This window comes from Eurosta solidaginis, chromosome X (genome assembly GCF_040869045.1).
Source record: "Eurosta solidaginis isolate ZX-2024a chromosome X, ASM4086904v1, whole genome shotgun sequence".
Lineage (NCBI taxonomy): Eukaryota > Metazoa > Arthropoda > Insecta > Diptera > Tephritidae > Eurosta > Eurosta solidaginis.
In genome coordinates, this window is record NC_090324.1 from 76,830,235 (window position 1) to 76,857,087 (window position 26,853).

General features: G+C 36.0%; 1 protein-coding gene across 7 annotated transcripts in view; it reads left to right on the plus strand.

Annotated features, from left to right (window-relative positions):
- The window catches only part of LOC137234260 (probable serine/threonine-protein kinase DDB_G0272254), a 390,295-nt gene that overhangs the window by 273,482 nt on the left and 89,960 nt on the right, over positions 1-26,853 (plus strand). For 4 of the 7 annotated variants that reach the window (XR_010947750.1, XR_010947754.1, XR_010947747.1 and 1 more), the window contains one exon: positions 15,311-15,773. The gene's annotated coding sequence lies outside the window, so the exon portion shown is untranslated. Of the gene's footprint in view, positions 1-3,724; positions 3,759-13,253; positions 13,317-15,310; positions 15,774-26,853 lie in introns of all 7 variants that reach the window. The other 3 variants (XR_010947751.1, XR_010947752.1, XR_010947753.1) reach the window with 2 other exon arrangements.

The window sequence follows — 26,853 nt, forward strand, 5'->3', positions numbered from 1 at the left end:
AACCCCAGACGACAAAATCGAAACGGGATACGTGCAGAACTTTTTGCTATTTATGTGCTCACTAGTGCCAAAAACGATTCGTTTTTTTGACAACTTTTAATGTTTTTTTAAAACATCAAAAGTGGGGGGTCCAGCTAGATCCCGCCCCCCCTCATAATCACTAGGCCAAACAAAAAAATTTAAATGTGGGAATTATGTGCTATGTGCTCTTTATGTGCTCCAACATAAGTTACGGTCTGCCCAGAAAAACGAGGGGGTGACAAGGGGGGACGGGGCAAACAACCCCAGACGACAAAATCGACACGGGATACGTGCAGAATTTTGTGCTATTTATGTGCTCAATAGTGCCAAAAAAAATTCGGTTTTTGACAACTGTTAATGATTTTTTTAAAAGGTTCAAAAGTGGGGGTCCAGCTGGACGTCAAGCTAGACCCCCCCCCCCCCTCATAAGCACTAGGTCAAACAAAAAAATTTAAATGTGGGAATTATGTGCTGTTTATGTCCTCCAAGATAAGCTACGGTCTGTCCAGAAAACCAAAAGTCCAGAAAACCAGACGGCAAAATCGAAACGGGTTACGTTCCGAATTTTGTGCTATTTATGTGCTCAATAGTTCCAAAAACGATTAGTTTTTTTGACAACTTTTAATGTTTTTTTTAAACATCAAAAGTGGGGGTCCAGCTAGGTTCAATTTTTTTCTGGAGCAGGGGGCATATTTTGCAACTCAATTTTCTGGAAGCCGTCCACCACCTGAAAATATATAATAATAAAATAATTAAAAATGGTTGAAAATTATAATAAATGAGTGATAGCAATAACTTACCGTAAGAGTTTCACAAGTTTCGATTTGACGGCTCAGTTTTCCGGTTGCCGATCTTGGTCCAGTGCTGGTTTATTTATCCAAAGCTTCAAACAAATGCCGAAACGGAAGTTCTTTGAAGTGTAGAAGGCAAACGAACCAATGCAATGGTCTTTTTAACAGCAATTCGAATAGTCGTATAATTCCACCGTGTGGGCCAGTGTTTGTTGGCTCACCGTCAGTGCATATTCCAATTAATGCATCCAGTGAAAAAATCATTTAGTTTGGTTGTTTTGTACTCAGCGGTTTCATGTTCCAGTCTTACGTAACCAATCAATTCAGAATTGGGTTCTCTCAAAATAACAACATGAGGTTCTTTTACCATCCTAGTATGATACTTCTCATCAATTTTATCTATCGTTAAAGTATCATCTTTTCTGCCATCGAATGAAAACGCTAACAAATTGGTATCATCTAACCGTTTGCGAAGCACTTCTTGTCTGCATTTCTCTTTTTCTCTGCGAACTTTCGATTTATCCATGATGAGAGGTTTCCCATGCTTATCTTTAATTTAAAAAGAGCGGTTCCCAATGCTGATGCTACTCTGTTAGGCACACCAAATCTGTCACATACCAAGGCAAAGCTAAAACAATCGTATCTCTCTGTGTATTGTGAACTTGTGCTTCTATCCATATCTTCTTGAACCGGTGGCGGTGCGTATGTTGAATCATCCGGATCTTGGTATGTTGGCATTGATGACATAGACGTTGCTCCTTGCTCTTCAGTTTCCATCATAAATGCACCCATTGTTAGTCTTCTCTGATTATGTTGATCGTGCATGAACTCTTTGAGGCGTTCGGGAACCCAACCGCATGCACATGGAGCTGCCTTCAAATCGCATTTACGCATGTTTAGGGAAAATACTGGTAAAATTTTAGAAAATAAAAAGCACTTAATCATACCGGTTAAGGAACAAAATATTAGAACGGCTAATGACGGCGAAACGTCCGTCGAAGGTGTTATAACATTACCAGCTCGGTGGGATGGGGTGACCCGGGATCTGGAATTCTTGATTGTCCCTGGCCTACAGCAGGAAGTCTACTTAGGGGTTGATTTTTTGCAGGATTTTGGGCTAAATGTCGTTAGTAGGGGACGTGATACGTCTAAAGGTGCTGTCGTATCAGAACTTGCACCTGTCGAGGGGGACATGTGTTGTGATGCAGTGCAAAATACGCTAAGTCCAGAGAAAAACAAAGCGTTAGAGGGCATCAAGGCACAGTTTCCGTCGTTCGCTATTCTGGGACTGGGAAAACCGACATGGAGGAACACACTATTGAAGTCACTGATGAAGACCTGCCCGTGAAGCAAAAGCATTATCCTATTTCACCCGCAATAAATAAAAAATAAATGTAAGGCGCGATAACCTCCGAAGAGATCTAAGGCCGAGCTTCTCTTCCAATTTGCGTCGTGCTCCTATTGATTTTCCCTACAAATCGGCCGGACGGGACCTACATGTTTTATGCCGACTCCGAACGGCATCTGCAAGGCAGATGAGTTTTCACTGAGATCTTTTCATGGCAGAAATACACCCGGAGCGCTTGCCAAACACTGCCGAGGGGCGACCCCGCTTAGAAAAATTTTCTTCTAATTGAAAAACCTTATTTCTAAAATTTGGTGTTTCTTTGCCCGGGGTGTGAACCCAGGGCATACGGCGTGGTAGGCGGAGCACGCTACCATCACACCACGATGGCCGCCGATACAGAAATTAATATACAACGAGCTCGATCGCATGCTACCGATGGGAGCAATAGAAGAAAGCAACAGTTGCTGGAACTCACCAAGGAACCAAGAACAGACTGTGCCTCGATGCCCGAAAAGTTATTGAACGCACCATAAAAGACGCCTACCCACTCCCACACATAGATAGTATTTTAAGTCGATTACAAAATACCCGCTATATATCTGCCAACGACTAAAAATACGCGTTTTGGCAGATACCATTAGAGAGAAAATCAAGAGAAAATTCGGCCTTCACTGTACCCGGGAGACCCTTGTACCATTTTACGGTAATGCCTTTCGGGCTGTGCAACGCTGCACAGCGCATGTGCCGACTAATGGACAAGGTGATACCTGCGTCCCTGAATCCATGTTTGTGCATTTAGATGATTTGCTTGTTTATTCAGAAAGTGTTTCGGCTCATTTATATTTGTTATCTGTTGTAGCTAAATGTCTTCGTAATGCGAAATTGTTGAAAAGAGCAAACGTAGAAAAAAGCAAATTTTGCTTCAAGGAGGTTCGCAATCTCGGATACGTGGTCGGGGATAGCAAAAATTGCAGCAAGGCGCGACTTTCCGAAACCACGAACTCCGAAGCAGCTTAGAAGATTCCTAGGGATGACAGGATGGAATCGACGATTCATACAGGACTACGCCACTATTGCTGCACCACTACACGACAGACTGACTGAAGAAAATATTAAGAAATTCACAATGACAGAGGATGCAGAGACGGCGTTTACTAGTTTGAAACAGAGCCTGATATCTGCAGCCTTAATAACACACCCGGACTACAACAGACATTTTTACATACAATGTGACGCGTCGACAGACGGGGTGGGTGGAGTACTATTCCAATTATTATTATTATTATTAGCTTCTTTATTTAGCCGTAGCTATTTAAAACTTTCAGGTACAATTTAGTAATAGAAAATCGGTAATCTTAGCAAAAGCTAATTGGCTCATTGTGAGCTATAATGTTCTCTAATATGATATATTATCAGTCTTTTAAATACATTAATATTTCTTTCGTTTTTTATATTGCTTGACAATTCATTAAAAAGTTTTAGGCCTTTATACATTAAAACATTTTGTGCCTTATTGGATTTACAAAATTTAATTCTAAAATCATTCTTGTTCCTTAAACCGTAGGGTTGCACATCGCCTACATATGCTATTTGGCTTGGTAAGTACTTTGGTAGTAGCTGATATTTCATTTTAAACACAAAAAGAAGAACAATTATCTTTGATTGATATTTAATCATTTCAGAGTTTATAACATACGCTTTGCTTTGCCTTCGCTTCACGGAACCAGTTCCCTCCTACAGGTCTCGATCATTGTTAATAAATCTTAGAAAAAAGAAGGTCTGTCCTCTCGTTCACTTTTGTTTTTGCCATTATACAAGGAACTGTTGACTGTACTTACCTTCTGGAGCGCATTTATCTTAATGTCCCGCAAAGGACATTGCGATTTTCAAATATTTTTTATTGCGAAAACTTTAAGACAAACTATCTTCGGAACGCCCCTTTGTCAAGGGCTGTTAATGAATTCAATATAATCTCTAATTCTATCGATATTGATTTTTCGGTCTCGAAATCATATTTTCTTTATACTTTAAATTTAATATAATCTACTCATTTGCTAAATTTTGTTTACTCATAGTCTGTAAGAATGTTTTTCGTAGACTAATTCAAATAAATAAATAAATAAATATATGTGATTGGTGTCAGCCTATTACATAATAGTATGCATCGCATCCCTTTGTTTTGTAGTTTTTGCAGCCTGTTTTTCATCTGTGTGGATCCCAGGAGTAAAATGGTTGAACAGTATTGTGACCTGATCATTACATTAAATATCTTTACTGCGCTGTTGATAGGTATATTTTTGCGAATTCTTCGGAAAAATCCAATTTTTTTCGAGATTTTACTGCAGACATAATCTATATGCTTATCGAAATTTATTTTGTTGTCGATGATAATGCCTAGATATTTAATTTCGTCAACTTTATCTATTATTTCATCATTAACTATAATATTATCTTCCGATTCGACGTTGATTACAATTGCTTTCGTTTTTTTAACATTGAGTTTTAGCTTGTTCATACTAATATAGTTATAGATAAATTTTAAGTTATAGTTCAACCTAGCAATACACTCTTGACATGAATTTCCGGTAGTATATAGTAGTGTATCATCTGCAAATTGACAGATTTCAACTCCTTGTAGTATATTTTCCATATCATTAATATATATCAGGAACAGAAGAGTACCAAGGACTGCACCTTGTGGCACGCCTAGTGTTATTTGTGCAGGCTCTGAGATGCCTTCTGCGACTTTCGTGCGTTGCCATCTGTTACTCAAGTAGCTTTCGAACCACTGATTTTCGACTCCATAAATTCCATACCTTCTCATTTTCTCTACCAAAATACACCTGTCAATTGTTTCGAATGCTCGCTTGAAGTCCAGAAATACAGCAGCTATGCATTTTCCCTCATTCATTTCTGATTTCCAGTGAGAAATTACTAAATTTAACGCTGTCTCACAGCTATGTCGCAGCCGGAATCCTGATTGGTTTTCGGATATCAGTTGATTCTTCTCCATATAGGCTTCCAATTGCTTGTGTACCACTTTCTCAAGTATTTTACTCTCGGTCATTAACATATTAATTGGTCGAAACTCATCTGGATTCACCGCGTTTTTTACTTTTTCCACTGGTACCACCATGGACATTTTTCAGTCGCTGGGAAATTCACAACTCTTTAGAGAATTATTAATAATTTTCAGGAGGGTTGGTCCTATTATTTCGAAGGCGCACAGTATAATTTTTGTCGAGACGCGGTTGTAATATTTTTTGTTGTTCATGACTTTAATAACGCTAAAGAGATCGTTTAAGTCCAATGTTTTAAATTTAAATTGCGTTCCACATGGCTTAACATAGTTAGTATATGACACTTGGGGAATATCTCTGTTGAGATCTTCAACACTTTCAATAAAAAATGTATTAAGCTCATTAGCTATTTCCACTTTTATTTTTTAGTTCATGGCCTTTCACAATTATTTTGCCTATTTCAGTTCTTTCTTCGTTTAATACGAGTTGCTTTATTGTTCTCCACATTGCTTTTTGGTCTTTTGAAGTATCAATTTTATTAGATATATATTTCTTTCGCGGACTTTGGAGCTCCTTAGTATAGTAGTTTCTATAATCTTTATAATTTTGCCAATCCGCAAACGAATTGTTCCACCTGGCTAACTTGTATAATTGTATTTTAGTATGCCCACCCATCAAACTTTTTCTTTTTTGTCACCATTTTAGTAGTGATCATTTTATCAACGGGCTCTTTTAGTTTATTACTTAAAATACTAGCCATGTCGCTTAGACCGCTATTGCTCCTCATAATATTTTCAAAATTTGTATCTTGCAGTTGTCTTATCAAAAGATCCTTATCAAATTTGAATTTTTGAACAGTGATTTTTATTTTATCACGGTTAATTTGCCGGTTTTTTAGATTTATCTCAATTGATTCGTGATCACTTATTTTATAGTTCATGTTCACATTAGCTTCAACATCAGGCATATTAGTCACTACATAATCAATCAATGTAGCGCTAGTATTCGTAACTCTTGTTGGTTCTGAAACAACTTCCGTAAACGCATTGTCTGAGACTGCTTGAAAAATTTGCTGCTTGTATGCGCTGTTTACTAGCCAATCTATATTAAAATCACCCATTATTAGCGTTTCACTAGCAACGTCACTCAATTGATCTATTTTTTCGTTGAAAAAGTCACAAAATACCCTTTCTGGACAGTTTTGCCTGTCTGGCGATCTATACAGTCCAACCAAAGTCAAATTTGTATTTTTTCGTCCAACCAAACTCCAACCAAAGTCAAATTTGTATTTTTATGTCTTACTCTTATAGTTAGACACCATATACTTTTTCCGATTGCAATTTCGTCTATCATTTCAAATTGCCACTGCGTGCTTACATAAGAAAGTACGCCTCCTGTATGATTCGATATACTATCACATCTCACTAATTTATAGTCACTAAGTTCTGTTTCATTGTTTTGCATGTTATTTGTAAGATGGGATTCAGTTACGCAAATAAAATCAAATTGCTTTTCAACTGAGATGGCTGCGAGTAGATTGAAATGCGCCCTGATACCGCCAATATGCAAATACAAACATTTTATATTAGACGTTAATTGCTAATACTGAATCCTTTCAGATTCAATTTGTAATTTTTTTTGTAACGATTGACAACAAGTATCTCTGCAGTCATGATTTATGCACAAGCTACTTAGATTAAACCTTTGTTTTGCCTTCACACAATTAACACATCTCAACACATTATTTGTACACTGACGCACAGTGTTTCGTGTAGAACAAGCTAGCTGGACAAAAACAAAGTTCTTATTCCAAGAAAAGTGTAATGAGAAATGCAAGAAAACAAACAAAATAACGGGATTTTTGCTTTTTTTTTGAGATTTCTGCTCATATATATTGAGTAATTGAAGTAAGAAGGCAGGAGTGGCCGTAAAATGCATTGATTAATTTGCAAAATTCTTGTTGAATATTAAGCTTCATATTTCGTTTAAGCGAACACTTTTATATATTTTTTTGATGGATTCTAAGCTCGAAGGTAAGTAAAATTTTTTAATAGTAATTCTTTCACAATTAGAGTATTTTCAATATATTGTACATTCCGTTATTAAGAAGAAAAGGTATTTTTTCTCTATATTTTTAAATTTAGGGACAAAAAAGTTACATACATCCGCGGACATCCGGGCTAAATTTTACATATGTTATAGCCGCAAGTATTCTCTAATAGTCGAAAGAAAAAACCATTGCGAATTCTTTGCACATCTATTTTTAATATTTTTTTTGTAGATTTAGTTAGCTCTACATATAAAATAGGATGTATGTACGTACCAGCTCCGACGAGATATTTGAACCTTTAAAGCTGATCTACAAACAGCAAAACCAATTCCCAGGTACAGGGAACAAAGCGTAGCCATAAAACACACAAAAATAAACGCGCAAGGTCAACAAGAGCACACCAAAAGCAAAAAAGCGAAGATCACTGACTTCAACCTGCCACAACCTACCGCACCAGTCACCAAGGCATAAAAACAGGTACATACAAAGCAATCCTTATACAGGTATAACCACACTGGAACGCTACACAAAACAACCCCATTTGTTAGCATCTACGCCAATACCTGAATGTAATATAAATACTGCACAACTGATAACAAATCAGAACGATCAACGACACTTAAGATGGCAGCACAACAATCATCAACTATTCACCCTGTCGGAAAATCAACAACACAAAGCAGTTTAGTTATACCCGTACCAAAAACGGAGTTTTTTGACATTTGGGTTCAACATTCGAAGGAAACCAGATATAAATAATTGTTGAGTTTTGTTGTACTTAAGTACGATTTAAGCGAAGCAGCCGAGTATTCGATAAAAGTTTAAGCTTACAAATATCGGCATATTCGTCGAAGCTGGATCAAAAGTGGAACACTTCTGGAAGACATAAGGAGCGATTTTTGAATAAAACCTCGAAGTGACTTTCGGATCCAGACTTCACATTTACAATAACGGTGGATTCAAAGTTGCTATCAGACCAGCCAACCACTTCTTCAGGTAACCTCGGCCACGGAAGACGAAAGAAGGACTTTGTTAGCTGCAGTGAAAAAACCAAACGGCGTCGAGTGGATGACCTCTTGCAATCTAGAAGTCCTGGTGAATTACTTTATGCGGCAGAAGTATCAACGCGTATGTCCGGCAACAGAAATGTTGCTAACATTATAAAAAAATCACAGGAAACCACTCAAATATCCGGAAAAAGATGACATGTGAGCCAGATGCAATATGCTTGAGCAATGTAGAAGCTTTAGCATACTACGCAGATAGCAAGTCGACGACTCATAGGTACAAAACGACTCGGAAGTGGAGCATCAAGCCAGGCCATAAAGTTTATCCATCATTTTATAATCTAAGAAAAGCTAAGGCAGAATGCTATCCAAATGAAATTGATGTGGGTGAAACACGTGCGGAAATTAAAGTCCAGTCCGTATTAGATAAAACTGTTGAGCGTTTAGTTTTAGCAAATCAAGAAGTTTTTGTTAGTTTATTACTTACAAACTTGACGTATACTTTAATCAGCAAGTGGGGTTGCGATGGAAGCTCTGGCCATAGTACATATAAGCAAAAGTTTACATGCAGTTCTGACACTGATGAGTTTTTGTTTATATTTTCTTTCATTCTTCAATTACAGGATGAAAAAGGTAACATTGTTTGGCAGAATCCTCGACCTTCTACCATGTATTGTCGTCCAATTAAATTTATTTTTTCTAAACAAACAAAAGATAACCTACCCTATAACTTTTTGTTGGATCAGGTTTTATTTAATTTAAATCTATTGTCTTTTCTACTTTGTATGATACTTTACTTTTAAGTTTTTGTAATAAGTAATTTTCACATAATTAATTTAAATATTTACATTGTTATTATTATTATTGTAATTCACTTTTACATTCCTGACTGGTACTATAAAATAATTTTGTAAAAATTGTAGTGCCAGGATAAATGCTCAAATAAATACAAAACATGTATGGACATATGTACAGTCACTCACATAAATAAGTAGACACCCCTTTTTGGACAATTCTTACAATTTTCGCTTTCGCAAATTTATTTTAACTAATTTCCCATAAGAAAATTTGTCACGATCTATAACAAAAACTAAATTATATTTAAAAAATGTTTGAAAAATTCGACGAATTTTCATATTTTAACTTATTTTCCATAAGAAAATTTGTCACGATCTATAACAAAAACTAAATTATATTTAAAAAATGTTTAAGAATTCGACAAATTTTCATAAAAAATTTTAATTTTTTTCCAAATTTTTAGAATTTTTTAGAGTATTGAGATTTGTAGTCCATTCAATTTAAGTACAATAAAGTAATATTCTTGACTCCTTTAAATTTTTTTGGATCTATGTCACTTATTCACATGAGTTAACTGTATATGAAATAAGCAAATGTATGCATATGAAGTAAAATTTTGGAAAAAAAAACATATGGCTGAAAAAAATGACGTAGTTGTAATAAATGACTGCATATGAAACGGAAAATCTCATAAAATAATTTTGTCCAGCTAGCTTGTTCTACACGAAACACTGTGTGACGATGCGTATGGCCCTTTTCACGACACTTGGCACATATTTGGTCCTTTTGGACGACGAACACAACGAACGACCAATAGCGTATGTGTCAGCCAAACTTAATAAAGCACAACGCAACTACAGTATTACTTAACTAGAATGTTATGCTGCTGTAATAAGCATGAAGAGGTTCAAGCCATACGTGGAGGGTGTACCTTTTACGGTGATAACAGATCACGCTAGTTTGAGGTGGCTCATGGACCAAAAAGACCTACCAGGTCGACTGGATAGATGGAGCCTAAACTACAAGCTTATTATTTCAAGTTTGAACACTGTAAGGGGACCCAAAACGTAGTGCCTGACGCCCTATCGCGAATGGACATGGACGACATCGGCATCAAGGACAGAAGACTGGACATCGACATTAACTCGGAAGCCTTTAAGTCGACTGAATATGTGGAACTTCAGAATACAGTAACGGAAAATAAAGACAGACTACGGATCTTTGCGTGTCAGACGGTTACGTGTACACACAAGCACAGTTTAACAGGGGAGACGAACTACATGCCTGGAAACTCTGGGTTCCAACTGAGCTGCGAAGGAGTTTGGTAGAAACAGCCCATGGATCGCCTTCGGCTGAACACGGTGGAATCCACAAGACCCTATCAAGTATCCGCGAAAGATATTATTGGCCCGGAATGGTTGCAGATGTGCATGCACATGTAAAAGCATGTGAAACATGCAAAGGAAACAAAACTCAAAACGCCTTCCACAAATCAAATATGGGGAAACAGCACCTCACTGACGTCATATGAAACAAGGCATCGCGGTGAGTTATAGTTATCCGATCACTGGTGTGGATTGGTGCATCAGACAGCAAGACTGAGCGAGCGAAGTCGAAAGAAGATCGCTAGGTAGACAGCGTGCTCCCCACTACCACGAATTCGCCGCAACAACGTCTTCATCACACCACCAACTTAAAGTAAATAAAGCACCACGGGGACCGAAAACGCTCATATGATTTTAAATTTTAACAACTGTTTTTTTTTTAGATTAAACACCATATTATTTTTTTAATAATTCCCATCACACATGCATTTTTTTTATCGGAATTGTTATTTTTAATTTCCTACATTCTTTCTTGTATATACCTAAATCCTTATTTTTATCACTTACCCAATAATTGTTATACATACTTCTATAATTTTTTTGTGTTGCAAAATTTTAGGTTTACACAATTTGGTTTTCATTTGTTGTTCAGTTTTTTTATTTAATCTTTTTTTTTGCCGAACTCGTAACTTTATATTAACCCTTTTTTTTGGTAACTTTATCGCTTTACAAAGGAGGGATTTTTTTTATCATTTTTTTTTTTCTTCCTTTCTGCAATTTCCTTTTTTTCATGCAAATATCTTCTATTTCCATTATACTTCCTATATTGCCTTTTTTTGTGTATTTTTTTCTTTCCTTTCGTATAGTTTTTAATTTCTTGTTCTTTTATAGTAACATACTGTTGTTGCCCTTTAATTGAACACCACACACAAAACCTCTTTGCCTCAATATTCTTTTTCCGCACTTTTGTTCACATCATTCTTTGCTACTTTCATTTTTTTTTTCTTAAACTTCTTTTTATTATTTAATCATCCTTGTGTTAAACATATAACTAATTCACTTTACTTTTCACCATTTATTTTATTTTATTTTCGTGTTCTTATATTTGTATGCAATTTTTTTTACGAATTAACGCGAAAGCGATAAAATGTGTGTACGCATTTTAATTCATGTAAACCGGAACTGATTCATGTTAGTGATGGAACGAGATTTCACTATCGGTGATTGCATCGCCGCGAATGAAAAATATCTATAGTGATAGATATCCAAATATCGAAATATCAGTGATTGGCGATTTTCCTTCAGCATGAAATTCTAATAGTGAGCGGCGATGCAATCACCGATAGTGAAATATCGTTCATCACTACTAGCTATCCAAATAGATATATTGATATCCAAAAGCGATATTTCTTCATGAAGCGATATTTCTTCACTCGGTTGCGTTTACTTTTAGATAGTTTGCTCTTTTAGGCGACGTTATTTTGAATTGATATTTTTATAAACGACGTTTTGATCTGGTTGGCTGCGAAAATTTGGTTTATTAATTTATTAAAAATCCGTCTTAATACCGAGTGAAAGATGAGAGCAAATTATAGTAAAAAAAGAAGTGAAATGTGGCAATTTTATGAGCCCATAAATGAAACGCATGCAAAGCCCCTTTTTAACTGTAAAAGTCCCCGTTCATATAAATATTTCATGAAGTGTATAAAAGAGATTAAATTACTGAATTTTTTGTTTTTAATTACAAATGACGCCAAATAGACCTAGGTCTTTAGACTTGGTCTAAGATTGGTTGCCTGTATAATTCCTATGTTAATACTTCTAGGCAGTAGCTGTTAGCAGTTTTAAACAATTTGTGTGTTTTGATGGAAAAATAAAAGAATTATAGAAATATATATCACTCGTCTTATTGTAAACAGATGTAACTCAAAATTTAAGTTTTTTAGGAGAATGCAATTCAAGTTTTGTCATATTATATGGTTGAATTCTCCGGCTAATTTCTAGGGCACTGAAGTGGGTGGCTAATTTTATATCAAAGAATATTTTTATAATAGTTTGAAGAATTTGTTATATTTTACCTCTGCATTTTTCATTAAAAATTAATTCAATTTACTATAAAAACATTATGTAGCCAAATACAAATTTCAGAATAAATTCATACGGAGTATTTCTGAGTACATCGGTGTAGTAAAAAAATAAAAGTAATAAATCATGTTTATGGTGTTGCATATACAGATTTATTTAGGGTTGATTCATCTTACATTTAAAAATCAAAGCATTTTCGATTAGCAAAATGTATAAAACAAAGATGCATAGACATCTATTTCCGCTCGTTTCATCTCATTGAGTGTAATACGAGACTGAACATAATGTCGTCAGGCAGCTAATAATATTGTATCATAATATCTCAGAAAATTAGAATTTCACAATATATCAGTTTACAATAAAAGGTACATATGTTTTTCTTTTTATTCCAATTTTGGTTCACATATTCTGTATACTAAACTAAATTAATGTATAACATTCAATCTACTCCGGTAAACAAACTTAAACATTCCTTTTTTATATCCAAGTATTCAAATTGCACATTCGCTTATTAAAAATAAATTGAAAAAAAACAAAAATAGCTATAGCTGTAAAAAATAGCCATCCAACAGCAATCCATCACTATTTCACTGATACATCAATTCTGACTTCAAAACTCATACGCACTGTTGCAGAATGACTTTTTTGTTTTCATGGCGTGTGATGATTATTTTCTCACTGACATAAGACTTTTACATTCAGCGCTCATTCAGCAAAACAATGTACACAATAATTTACAGAATCGCATGAAAATTTAAAGTGTAAATTGTGTGTGCAAATGAGTTTTCAATGAGTGTACATTTTTCAGTTTTTCACAGTTACGGAATTGACCCCCTGGACTGCAGATGAGTGTAGAGAGTTAAAGAAAACGGTAATATATAATATTTTTCTATGGTCTCTCGTTTCATTTACATATTCTTTTTTTTACACTTGCTCATGCTCATACTTCTTAATGAGTTACCGTGTCTGTAAGGAGATGCGGATTTTTAGCTAAAAAGGAAGTTTAAATTTTTTTATTTTGTTTCTATTATAAATTTTTTATTTTCTTTATCTACATACATATATACATCTAAATTCCTTTTTTTAATTTGAATTCATACTATCGTTTTGGCAAAGGGTGTTCCCTTAGGAAGTTTTATTATATTTCTATTTCTTTATGATTTTTATTTTTTTGTCGATTTGAATTGCTTATTGATTTGATTTCTTATGTGCTTTGGTAAAGAGCGTTCTTAAAATAAGTTTAGGTTAAGCGCATTTTATTTTCGCCATACCTTTTCTTCATTTCCATTTTTATTTTGGATTTTGTTATTTGAATTTCAATATCCTTTTTTTGGTTTAAGGGTAGATTTTAGTAAGCTAATATAAGTCATATCGTTTTACAGATTTGGGGTCCCCTTAGCACGTAAGTTAATACTGAAATTGTGAAATAAAATATTGTAATAAAAGGTAATGGTATCTTTTAGAGTTTTTAGTTGAAGTGACTTTAGGTAAAATGCAGGCCCTTTAAGTCCCTTTTGTGTTAGTGTGGGTGTTGCCCTTGAGGCATACTAGGAATGAGTGAGGTGTTATGACTATATTTAGGTTTTAGTGGAAAAAATCGAAATAAAAAAAGATCAATAATGTCAGAATTACGTCAAAATGTATTGACGAATGACGAACATGTAAAAAAGAATTTCTTTGATCAAAATATCGGCCGTTAGACGTTACTTATTTCGCAAAGGCTAATATTAGCCTATACCATGAAGAAATGCATAACTGCTAGTTTGGGCCGTGTGCCAATGTTTGGGTAATCAAGGTCAAAGGTCACAAAAACCCATTTACCGAGAACATTTCGCCTTCTAAGGCTTTACCGGGTTTTTCGTTTATTACATAGACAAGAACAGACTGAAAATTATTTGCACGAAGTCAACCATTTCAGACGTAAAGCGCTGAAACCGCGAACTCTAAATTCTTTCAAATTTCTCAGTTGAAACTCCAATTTCAGTCCATACATATACAAAATAATCATAAATCACGGTTCTTGGATAGTAAAATTTGTAATTTAGAGCTCACAGCTTACTGGATGTAGAACAATTTTCAGCAAGAATTGTAGAGAATATCTTGGTTGTACCATATGAAAGCACCGCAAAGCCTCAGAAAATGAGATATTGATTTTCCTACCATTGACCTTTGAACAGAAAAATACATGTAACAGTAAAGAGAAACTTAATTAATGCTTCAAAAAAATCAAAATATGTTATTTGAATATAAAAATGTGATCAGTGTGAAAAAATTATACTATTAAACTTTTAAAAGCTGGAGAATATTTCTGGAGTGCTTAACATTTACTTAAGGCGTTCCCTTATATTTTGCTCACTCTCTGAACTACTAAATTTACCTCGTCAGATACTAAACAAATACAGCCCGATAGAAAAACAATGATATAAGCAATTCTTGTTTCTTATAGATCAATTTTAAAAAATAAATGCTTAACTTCCTAAAAAATGTTTGGAATGGAAAAATGGAAATGCCACGGAAGCCTTAGATTTTCATTCTGACTAATGTCTTAGAATATTTATGTATTTATGTAAAATAATAAATATTTTGCCTTAATTTTGATGTGATATTGCAGCTTACAGAATGATAAATATTAAGAAGTAGGTTCGAAAGTAACAAAGTTATTGCATATTCGGTAAAATATGTGTTTATAGTCTAAAATGCGGTAGTTTATAAATGAAATTTATTTGCGAAACGTGGAATGGAATTTTGAGTTTAATTTATTTTGATTATGACAAATCATTGGTTAAAGCAGCATGTTCAAATCATCATATGTAACAACAACAGTGTACCAGCTACTAATTAACAAACATGAACATTTTTTCACAGCAACAACACTATTGCGCTGAATGAGATTGCTGCATGGCGGAGGAGTGTCAATGTTAAGTAAAAGTCATGTATTCTGATATGAACACACAGCTCGCAGATATACTACAAAGCTCTCACAACATTATGTTCAAATAATTCAGCCCCATATAAAGCTTCGACCACTGATTGCGTTCCCGGAAGTACCACTTGGGATTCAAACCTTCAAGTATGTCATTTCATGAGGGTATCGCTAATAGTCAACTGCTCACTTTACTTCTCTAATGAAGCATATCAGGCCCAACGCATTATAAGAAACGGAAACTGTGTAATATGCTCTCAACACCAAGTAAAATAAGTCAGCATCAAACTTCAGCGACCACTGCAGAAAATTCTAGCACCTTACTTGTTAATAGTTCGTCGTCACCGCCAACCAGTGTTGCAAATATAAAGTGTGAACCCTTTGCAGAGCTTACGCCACTTAATGGTAAGTAATTAAAGATTTTTTAATTTTTGACGGCCTTGGTGTGCTTCTGGGTTCAAGTTCCCGAAAAGCAATCAAATATTAAGAAAACAGTTTTCTCGATTAGAAAAAAGTTTTTTTAAGTCGTCCCTCGGCAGTGCTTTGGCAGACACTCCGAGCGTATTTATGCCATGGAGAGCTTGTCAGTCTACCTTAAAGCTGCCACTGCACAAAATATGTAGGTCCCGTCCCGCTAATATATGGGAAAATTTATGTTATTTTATAAAAAGATTTGTAAACAAAAATTGAGTTCTTGAGCAAGCCGGCTTGATGGGTTCAAAAATCTGTGGAGCTTAAGCTATATAATTTAACTCATATACTTTATTCAATTAAATAAATGTTTAGCAGATTTGCATTAGGAAAGATTTTTGTCGGAGAAACTACGTGTAAGAACTGCCCTGTGTTGGAATTGGAATTAAATTACATTTTTACAGCGATTTATTTCCATAACGCAATGCAATTCAAACCATTTTGAGGTTTAAACCTTGGAAAATTCTATCAAAGAAAAATTTCAATGTAAATGCATTTCATATTATAATTTTTTTATTGTCATTCATCAGGTGAATAAAAAGTAATATATAAGTTAACCCAGCCCATTAAACTGAAGGATTCGTTGAGCTGGCATACACTCGCAGCCAAATATCAATGAAATAAGCCACCCAACTGTTCCACTTGTAGAATGCACCTCAATCTATGGGAATCGCTGAGCCAGCATTCTTACTGGCAAATACCAAGACTGATGGCAAGGATAGCAGTGAATAGGGGCAGCAGCGGACAACAGCAACGGCGACAACGGCGGCAGAATTAAACTCATTAGCAGCAGCAGAATTATTCACAGCAACACTGGTAGTAGCTGACGGTGACAAACCAATTGAAGAAAAAGAAAGCGAGATAGGTACGGCGAGAGCTCTAGGTCTGTTGATGGTCGATGGGTTATCGACAGCTGTGAACCATGCACAGGAGTGTTGAGGGTGAGAAAAACAGGCTGCGAATGCGAAACGGCAAGCACAGGAGAAAAAGTGCAAAGATCATTGCTATTGTTTGAAACAAAAGCACACGAACTAACCGCAGTTTTGAGCGCTCTTATTTCAGCAGCTAACACACCAATACTGCCACTACTGCTCTTTGTTTTAGCAATGTCTTTGTTTATATTACCTTTTTCCTTTGCATTATTTTTGTTGTGTTTTTTGACTTTTTCTATGTTTACAGGGACTTCGCAGATTAAAGATTTCAAACTGTTTATTTGGTTGGACAAATCTTTTAATTCGACCTCAAATGAGGTAATTATGGCTTCCAATCCAAGCTTTTGAGAAGCAAGGACTGCGTTAAAAGCTTTGGAAATTTTTTCAGGTGCATTTGCGCTCTCAGGGTACCAATAGCGAATATAAAAGTTAGCTTTCATTCAATTTAACGTCATACTCAGTGATGACGCCCTCACAGCATCCGCGGTGAAAACGCTTCCTACAGAAGCCACTACCCGGCACACTAACATTATCATTATGACCAAAACCTTTGCCGCATTTGCCACAGAAATCAGCCATAATTAATTAGCGAAAATAATGAAACGAAAAATAAAATAAAGCGAGGAAATAAAAACACGTCAGCACACGATGAAACGTCAACTTGCACGCTATATATGTACGTTGATAAACCGTAAGACGGTGAAATAAAGTTTTAATTGTCGTGGATTTAACGTAATTAAGCACTTTTTTCGTGAAATAAGGAAGAGAAGATGAAGATATAACTAGTACAATGTTAGTCGGCAACGTACAGGCACGATTGTAGCCATGCTCTCTGAAAACCATTAGGATTAGTGACATCAATTAATTTATCGGAGGCAGCGATCACTTACTGTGGGAAATATTTCGAATGGTGCAAGTTAACTCCTCGCAAAACAATTATATCAAAAAGTAAGACTATCTTGAAGTAACAAAGAAACACATGGTGTAAATAATTATTGTAAATTCCATATCTTTGCAATCACTTAATTTGTGAATATCAATTATTACGCTTTAGCATCTATATACTTTTGTTATCGTTATAAATTGACATCAAGTGAAGTTAAATTGGGAGGGTGGAGCCGTGTGTAGAAGTCCACTAAAGTGGGGAAAGCTTCTGATCGTCATTCACCTGGGAATGGCCAGAGCGATTCTTTTGCACGCGGGCGTCTGTCTTGGATCAAGTGGCTCGCTATATAAACGTGAAAGTAATATTTTCACCCCCGCTGAGCGGGTTGTGCGGTGGGCTTGGGACCCGCCACGTCATACCACACTTCAATGAAAAGCAACAACAAGCCTCGGATAAAAGGACAACCCTTTATTGATGACGACCATGGCAAACGTTTGAACGACAATGAATTGAGGGCATGCACCTGGAACGTCCGCTCCCTGAATGGGATTGGTGCAGATGCCCAGCTGTTTGATGTCCTCGTCAAAGCAAAATCTGACATCACCGCCATCCAAGAAATGCGTTGGACAAAGCAAGGAAGAAGATGACATCTATTGGAGTGGCCATACAAATAAGCGCAGTTTCGGCGTCGGATTCGTGGTGGGAGAGAGACTTTGTCGCCAAGTATTGGCGTGCACGCCGAACGTCTCACCGCTATCCGAATAAAAGCAAAATTTTTTAATATATTATTCGTCTGCGCCCATGCACCGACAGTGAAGAAAAACGATTAGGTGAAAGACGCTTTTTATGAACAATTGGAACGCACATACCGGCACTCATGATATAAAAGTCGTGCTTGGCGCCTTTAACGCCAGGGTGGGCAAAGAAGGTGTTTTTGGCCCTACAGTCGGAAAGTTCAGCCTACACAATGAAACTTCTCCTAATGGACTGATGCTGATTGAGTTTGCCGGTGCTCGAAACATGGTCATATCCAGCACGAGGTTTATGTATAAAAAGATACATAAAGCTACATGTCTGTCCCCCGATCGAAATACTCGCAATCAGATCGATAACGTTGTGATAGACGGACGGCTTGCCTCCAGTGTTTTAGACGTGCGCACGATACGAGGACCTAACATCGACTCGGACCATTATATCGTCGCAGCCAAAATACGCACCCGCCTCTGCACGGCTAAAACCAAGGAACAAAAAACACAAGGAAAGCTAGACGTCGAAAGGCTGCAATCGCAATGGACTGCTAATGATTTCGCAACTCGACTCTCACACCTGCTCTCTGAGAGCTCAACTCAGCCTGAAGGAATGCAGGAGCAGTGGGAGCATATCTCCAAAGCACTTCGTACTGCCGCCGAGGAAAAAATTGGTTACCGGCGGCCACCGAAAAACAACTGTTACGATGAAGAATGTCGCGTTGCAACCGAAAGAAAAGGCGCTGCCTACAGGGCTACGTTAAAAGCGAGCGCAACAAGAGGAGTGTGTGACCGCTATCGCGAGTTAAAAAGGGAAGCGAGACGCCTTTTCAGTAAGAAAAAATCAGAGGCAGAATGGCATGAGTGCGGGGAGCTTGAGCTGCTAGCCGCCAGGAAAAACGCCCGAAAATTTTACCAAAAAATTCGGCTACAGACGGAAGGTTTTAAAACCGGGGCAATTTCCTGTAAGAACGAAAACGGCGACCTTGTAACTGATATCCAGAAAGTACTTAGATTATGGAAGGAACACTACTCTGCTCTCCAAATTGGAGACAGCGATTTACCGCACAGGGATGACGACCCAAATCTCACAATCGATGATGATGGAATAAATCTCCCCCACCCGATTATGACGAAGTCAGAATAGCAATAACCAGATTGAAAACAACAAGGCCGCGGGCGGTGATTTATTGCATGCGGAGCTATTCAAATACGGCGGTGAGGAGTTGGTAAGGCGCATGCATCGGCTTCTTCGCAAAATATGGGCAGACGAGTGCATGCTCGACGATTGGAATCTAAGTGTTCTTTGCCCAGTCCACAAGAAGAGGGATACTGCAAACTGCACCAACTATTGCGGAATCAGCCTTCTTATTATCGCATATAAGGTTCTGTCAAGTGTAGTATATTTAAAGATTAAAGCCCACCGTGAATCGGCTGATTGGACCTTAACATTGTGGCTTCAGATCTGGTGAATCTACCATCGCCAAATCTAGGAAAAAACCCGCGACACACATCACCTCGTCGTCGATTTTAAAGCCGCCTTCGACAGCACGAAAAGGAGCTGCCTATATGCCGCTATGTCTGAATTTGGTTTCCCCGCAAAACTTATACGGCTGTGCAAAATGACGTTGAGCAACACCATCAGCACAGTCAGAATTGGGAAGGACCTCTCCGAGCCGTTCGAAACTAAACGAGGTTTCAAACAGGGTGATCCCCTATCGTGCGATTTCTTTAACTTGATGCTGGAGGAAATTATACTAGCCGAGAACTTAACCGCTCTGGAACAATATTCTAAGAAAGCGGTCAATTACTGGTATATGCTGATGACATTGATATTATCGGCTTCAACACCCGCGCCGTTAGTTCTGCTTACTCCAAACTGGAAAAAGAAGCTGTAAAGATGGGTTTGATCTTGAATGAGGAAAATACGAAGTACCTGCTGTCATCGAGCAAAGAGTTAACACATATGCGCCTATACAACCACGCTACTGTTGGCAGCCATAATTTCGAAATGGTAAAAGACTTCGTTTATATGGGAACTAGCATCAACACTAGCAACAACGTCAGCTCTGAAATCCTGCGAAGAATCACTCTTGTCAATAAATGCTACTTTGGACTGGGTAGGCAATTGAAAAGTAAAGGACTCTCTCAGCAAAGGAAAATCATACTCTACAAGTCACTTATCGTTCCCATCCTGCTATATGGTGCGGAAGCATGGAGGGCGGCCCCCACTCCGCTGGAAGGACCAGATGAAAGACGATTTAAACTCCCTTGGTGTGACCATTTCGCGCCGGTTGGCAGAGAGAAGGAGCGACTGGCGCGCCTTGTTAGACGGCCATAACCGTTTAAACGGTTAAGCGCCAATTAAGTAAGTAAGAAGTTAAATTGAAGATTGAAATGATTTCCTAATAAGTCATAGAGAAAAGTCAAACGGGATTGTGTGAAATTGGTTTTGAGTGACGAGCGGGAAAGGCAGAGAAGAATAAGAAGTAGTTCCTATTCACTCTCGGCAAACTAGGATCCAGAGACCTATCAGGAGATGGGTTTCCGGATAACGTTGTAAAATTATACTAATATCGCCTGGAAAATTTCACATTGTATATTAAACAAAAAAAAACGTCCCAAAAATGTTTTTGGTTTTAGGTCAAAACGGCAACCGCCATCATAGCGGATTTTTCCCATTTGAAAACTATAAATCATTGTGGATAAAACAAGTGTGATATCTTGTCTGTCAACTGCCTGACAGGATGTTCAATATGGCTACTTTTTAGTGTTCTGACAGGGTGTTAAATATGGCGGTGCATACCGCCGGCTATCTTCAGCGGTTCATGGAAAGAGATACAGAATGAGACAGCGATAGTCAAGGTGATCCATTCTATTTGTAATTTTGACGTCTATGCAGAAGTTATCACACTTTTCTTATCCACAATGCTATAAATGCTCGCAGCGGCCACTTGCCTGAATATTTTTGTACCAAAAAAACGCAATGTACCCTACTATATATATATATTAATATGCTAACAAATTTTCCATACAATCAATTGACAGACTGTTATATCGTCACAAATTCGACTAAAAGTTTACGCTAAAAATAATAAAATAAAAAAATTATAAAAAAGAGAAAAGAGTTTTTTTTGGACATTAATAAATTTTTGCGACATGAACTTTTGAATTTCTTTTGTCATTGTTCGCACTAAGAAGGCTATGTTACCGCATTCACAGAATTTCCATTTTCTGCTAAAGATTTTTTTTCCTTCTCTTAATTTTAAAGATAATTTGAACCACATAAATATGTTTCCTAACTTCTCATACTCAGCTGCTCATTAACTTCAATTTTCTTTCGTTGTTGGTTCAGACTCCATGCACCAAATCAATTATTTCTAAGTGTAGTGAGCATATGAGAGCGCAACATAGAGAGTGAACATACTGTATAATATTAAGTGCGAGCGGTGATTCTCGCTCACTCGCAAACTGAGAGCAATGTATAGATATGTTTGAAACTATGTTGAATATAAACTTAGGGAGATCTGAGGTGATGTGAATTATGTTAAATGTGAGAGAATTAGTATTGGGAGATAATTTTTAATTTTTTTTTTTAATTAGTATTAGGTTTATGTTTCAAACAGTGCCTGAAAATATAATTTACAAAAATTTTGAGATGTATGGTAAATTGTATAACGGCGAATCAGAAAACGGGAGATACGACGATTCCATACTTTAATATTTTTATAATCTAGCGTTTTTAAAATATATAATCGAGCGATTAGGTGAATGTGAAAACAAAGCATAGCTTTTTTTTCTTAATAGCGTAAATTTGTCACGCCCTAACACGTTCATATAGGCGTATTTTTTGTGTATGCCAAAATAATGCATTTCATATATACATATATATATATATATATATATATATATATATATATATATATCCTACCTCCTCCATATTTTGAACTCAGCAACGAAATCTTCAACGGAACCTGCATTATCATTAGGCCATTGTGATTCCAAAACCCGAACTGTCTCCTGTATTTTTTCGTCATTCAGATTTATGCATTTATTTGGCAAAATATTTTCAATTTTTGAAAGCATACTCCGATGTTTCAAAAATCGTGAATGAAGTTGTTCCAGAAAATGATCCAAAAACGGTATATAAACCGACCGTCGGAAGTATTCTTCGTAGTTATCTCGATGGGTTTGCAGTAACGAAACGCGGAGTTTTAATCATCTACTTTCAAAGCAATTTCTTTCACATTTTCATAAATGTGTCTAAACGATTGCACGGAAGCCTCGCGCATGCCACTTATTTCAGTATGTAAGTTATTTGCAAAATCAATGCAACTGCTCAAATCGCAATCGAAAAAGATTAACAACCTCCTTGATTGAACTTATACAGTTTCTAATAGCGGGTATTTTGCAAGAGCTTGCGATGGCTAAATTTAAGCTATGATTGGCGTAATGTACATAAACAGCTTACGGATATAACTTTTGAACTACTGTAGAGCATCCCTCATAGAGCGCGCACCATCGTAACCTTTTAAGGAAAGTAGAAAACAATAAAAATAAATCCCTTCAAATAAAGCATACCAACACACCTTGGCCTCTTAGATACGTCAGACAAATTTTCAGTTCTTTTAGTTTTTCGATAAGGACTGTAGCTAACCCGCTACCAGTAGTATCATTAACAGGAACGAGGCATTCAGCTTCTGCTCATTTTCAAAATGATCGAGATATCGTATACAAATTGAAAATTGCTCAATTCCACCCACATCTGTTGTTTCGTCAGCAATTATTGAAAAGCATTTTGATTTATTGATACGACTAATGACTTTTTGTTGTATAAGTTGACCTGCTATTTCAATAATTTGATTTTGAATATGCCAGCTTATATAGGTAGCATTGCCTGATGCAGTTTCAATATGCTTTTTCAGCGTGTTGTCTCCACTATCGAAAGCTAAACGTAGTAAGGCCTTGAAGTTTCCATCATTTTCAACATGCATTCCTAATGAAAGCCTTCCCTGATCCCGATGACCTCTTAATGCAAGTCCTTGCCTTCCGCAAACTAGTATTACACGGATTATTGAAGCCAATTTCTCCCTATTTTCAAGTTGTAACTTTTTGTGTCCTTTATCGATTTCACTTATTACATTATTCTTTTTGTTTTCAAAAATTAACTTGAAATTTGCTGCTTTCTCTATAGCGCTTTTGTGATAATCCCTTAGCTGATGTCCGGGTGTTGCACGAAAGCATTGGTTTTTTGATGAATTCCATTTCCAACAGTTTCCCAACAAAAAGCTATGCAAAATCTACAGTACGCTGCATCTTCAATTGATGAATACAACAACCAAGAAAAAGAGTTTAACCAAGAATAATTAAATTTTAAGTTTCGATCTCCAGATGATGCAAAACTATACGATGTGTCGGGGACCCACGCGTTGGTTAGATTTTCATATCTTTCTTTCTCATAAAGAATTTTACAAAAGTGAGCAACATCATTTGCAAACTCCTACAACCGGTACATTAGTAGAAACAGAACAAAACAAAGCACAAGAACTTACAAAAGTACGTATTTTAGGTGTTTCGCGAATTTTAGGAGCACTAGCATTTTCATCACAGTTACTTCCGGAAGAAACGCTTGCGCGTTTTAAACAATTCCTTTGGAAATGTTTTGTAATTGTATTTTCACACATTTTTCACAAAATCTATCGACTGAGCAAAATAAATTAATTCTTTCTTATGAAGTTATATTCACGTTACTATAACGTTTCTCGGAAAATGCCTAGATAAGAGCTGTCAGTTAATAACAGCGTTGCCACACATATATATTTATGTTTATAAAAGAATAAAGGCCGTCGTAGGGTTGACATAACGCACTTTGTATTTAATGTCATTATTGCTTGCTTTATATTTAATGCCATTATTTGTTTGTCATTAACAGAAATGTATAAAAACAAATTTTTCTGCTCGAGAACAAAAATTTTTTTCTTTTGAGTATAACAAAAAATGAAATTGCTAGATTTTTTATGAATCTCAGGACATCGAAGCAACGGTTTGACAACGCGTAGAAAAGAGTAAATTTTTAAATTTCTTTTCTTACTTTGGCGTTGCATTTGTGCTGTGTGTGGATTGAGAACATTGTAATTCAGACATGTGTGTACGAAGTCAGCTGTTGGCGCAACGCACACGCCAAAACGACGCAAAAGTCGAATGTGTACCGGCTTTAAGAAAAACTACCAAATATATGTGTTATTGTGCATACATACACATTGTGTGCGCTGTGTTATTGTGATAACATAACGCAAAACTCCTTTTAATGTCATTATTCCTGTTTTTTGCCTGGCAACTGGCAATTGGAAAACACGACATAACCAAATATATATGTATGTATTATTAAAATTGCTTTTACTCAAATAATGAATGCTTTTACTCAAAATATGAAAAAGTTTTGGGGGGTTATTCAATAATGTTGCTCATAACCTATTTGTTCATAGTCTTTCCCAGTTGTTCAGAATCTATAAAAATGTTGTTCATAATCTATGCCCAGTTGTTCATATCAATCGGCAACCGCGGACGCGATCCTTTTTTATACATTTTTTATACATATATAGTTATTGGTATTTGAAGCTACCAATTTGTAAAAAGTGAATTGTGTGAAAGTTTGCATTTTTCAATAATAATATTAAAGGAAATTATAACGTTTTCGGAAAAAACTAAAAAATATAAACATCTTTTTATTTGTGCGTTTGAGTGAAGCGAAGAAACACCAAAGTTGCTCATGGTCCTTCGCAGCCATCTTTGGCCCGCCCTAAAATTTAATACAAAAAATTTTTTTTTATTAATCGAATATTCGTTCGTAAATAAAAAAGAACACAATTTAAAACAAAAACTTAACATAAAAGTGAAATAAGGGTTTGAGTGGATTCGAAGAAAAAACACAGCAAAATCAACAATTGAACGTTTTCAAAAAAAAAACACATTTTTTGGAAAAGAAGTGACAAAAAATATAATTGCAAAAACCAAAAAGTGCTGGTGCGTGGTTAAAAAACAAATATATACATATATACAATCGTATTTAAAAACACAAAAAAATTGCGGAAAAATTTAAAATTTCAAAAAAAAAAGTTTTTCTTGAAAATTGTGGGCGCACTCATCAAAAGTGCACAAACACCTATCTACATATATTCACAAAATTTGCGAAATTCTTTTGTGGTACACAAAAAAAAACACAGAAATATAGATAAAAAAAAATTTTAAAATCATCATTTTTACAAAGCCAAGCAGTAGCACCAACAGCCAGCTAAGCAGCATCCAACAACATCAAGCGACCAGGCAGCAACAACACAATAAGAAGCAGTACATACAGGAATTGGTGAGTAGGCAGTTTTTTATTTTTCATAAAAATATAGAAAATAATAAAAACTTTTTTCCACAGAAGTTATATTATTTTTTTAAACTGGAAAATCATATATATATATATATCCACATACACATATATATGAATATTGCGGAAATTTTCTTACCGTTGGTTTTACTGCAACCTATTTGCAACCAAAAATTGGTAGAAAATATTCCGCTATACCAATAGGCAAAATCCGCCAATTATATATATATATGTATATATGTATACATATTTCTAGTGGTATTTAACCAACAAAAAAATTGCAGTTTACTTGCCTACTCAAACCCACTGTGCAAGAACAACATCAGCAAAAATTTCTTCTACAGCTGAGTTTACCCCGTTGTTCGCACAGAGCGTTGAACTTGTCGATACAGTTCAAATTCTTCCAAGTCATTTTTTTTCTTGCTTGTCAGCATATATAAAAATCATAATATTCATACGTACATATTTACATACATGTACAAATAATTTCAAGCTGCTTTTCCAGCATTCATTCTTCTCCACTCAGAGAACATCATACGTGTTTACTCACACGTTCAAGTCGCTCTTCCAGCGACACTCTCCCAGCACATATAGCTACATTAGCAACGAGAGTTGTGTACTGCTGATCAAATTTCTCAATCTCTCTCATATTTGCAATTTTTTCATCTTTCTTTCCTGCACTCTCCCAGCAGTGCAATCAAGCGCACTCAGCTTCACAAAAGAAACGCGACATTAAAGCGACGAAGATGCGAATCAAAACAAACTCTTCTGTTTGTAAACATAAACAGAGAAGCTCATCTGATTCACGTGCATACGTTCGCACAAACAAACATATATACATACATACGTTTGTATATTGCGCATGTACATTTGTACTTATTCTGTCGTACAAAACTAAGTTTGAGATATTTTCGTCCCTATAGGAACTTTTCAAAAAATATCCCTACAAACCTCGAAGTATTATTATTTTCTAATATATACATACCTATATATGCCAGTAATTTACAAATACACGTTTATTTCCACACGTATATTTACACGTATATATTAGTGAAAACTGTTTGTGATTTTTGTT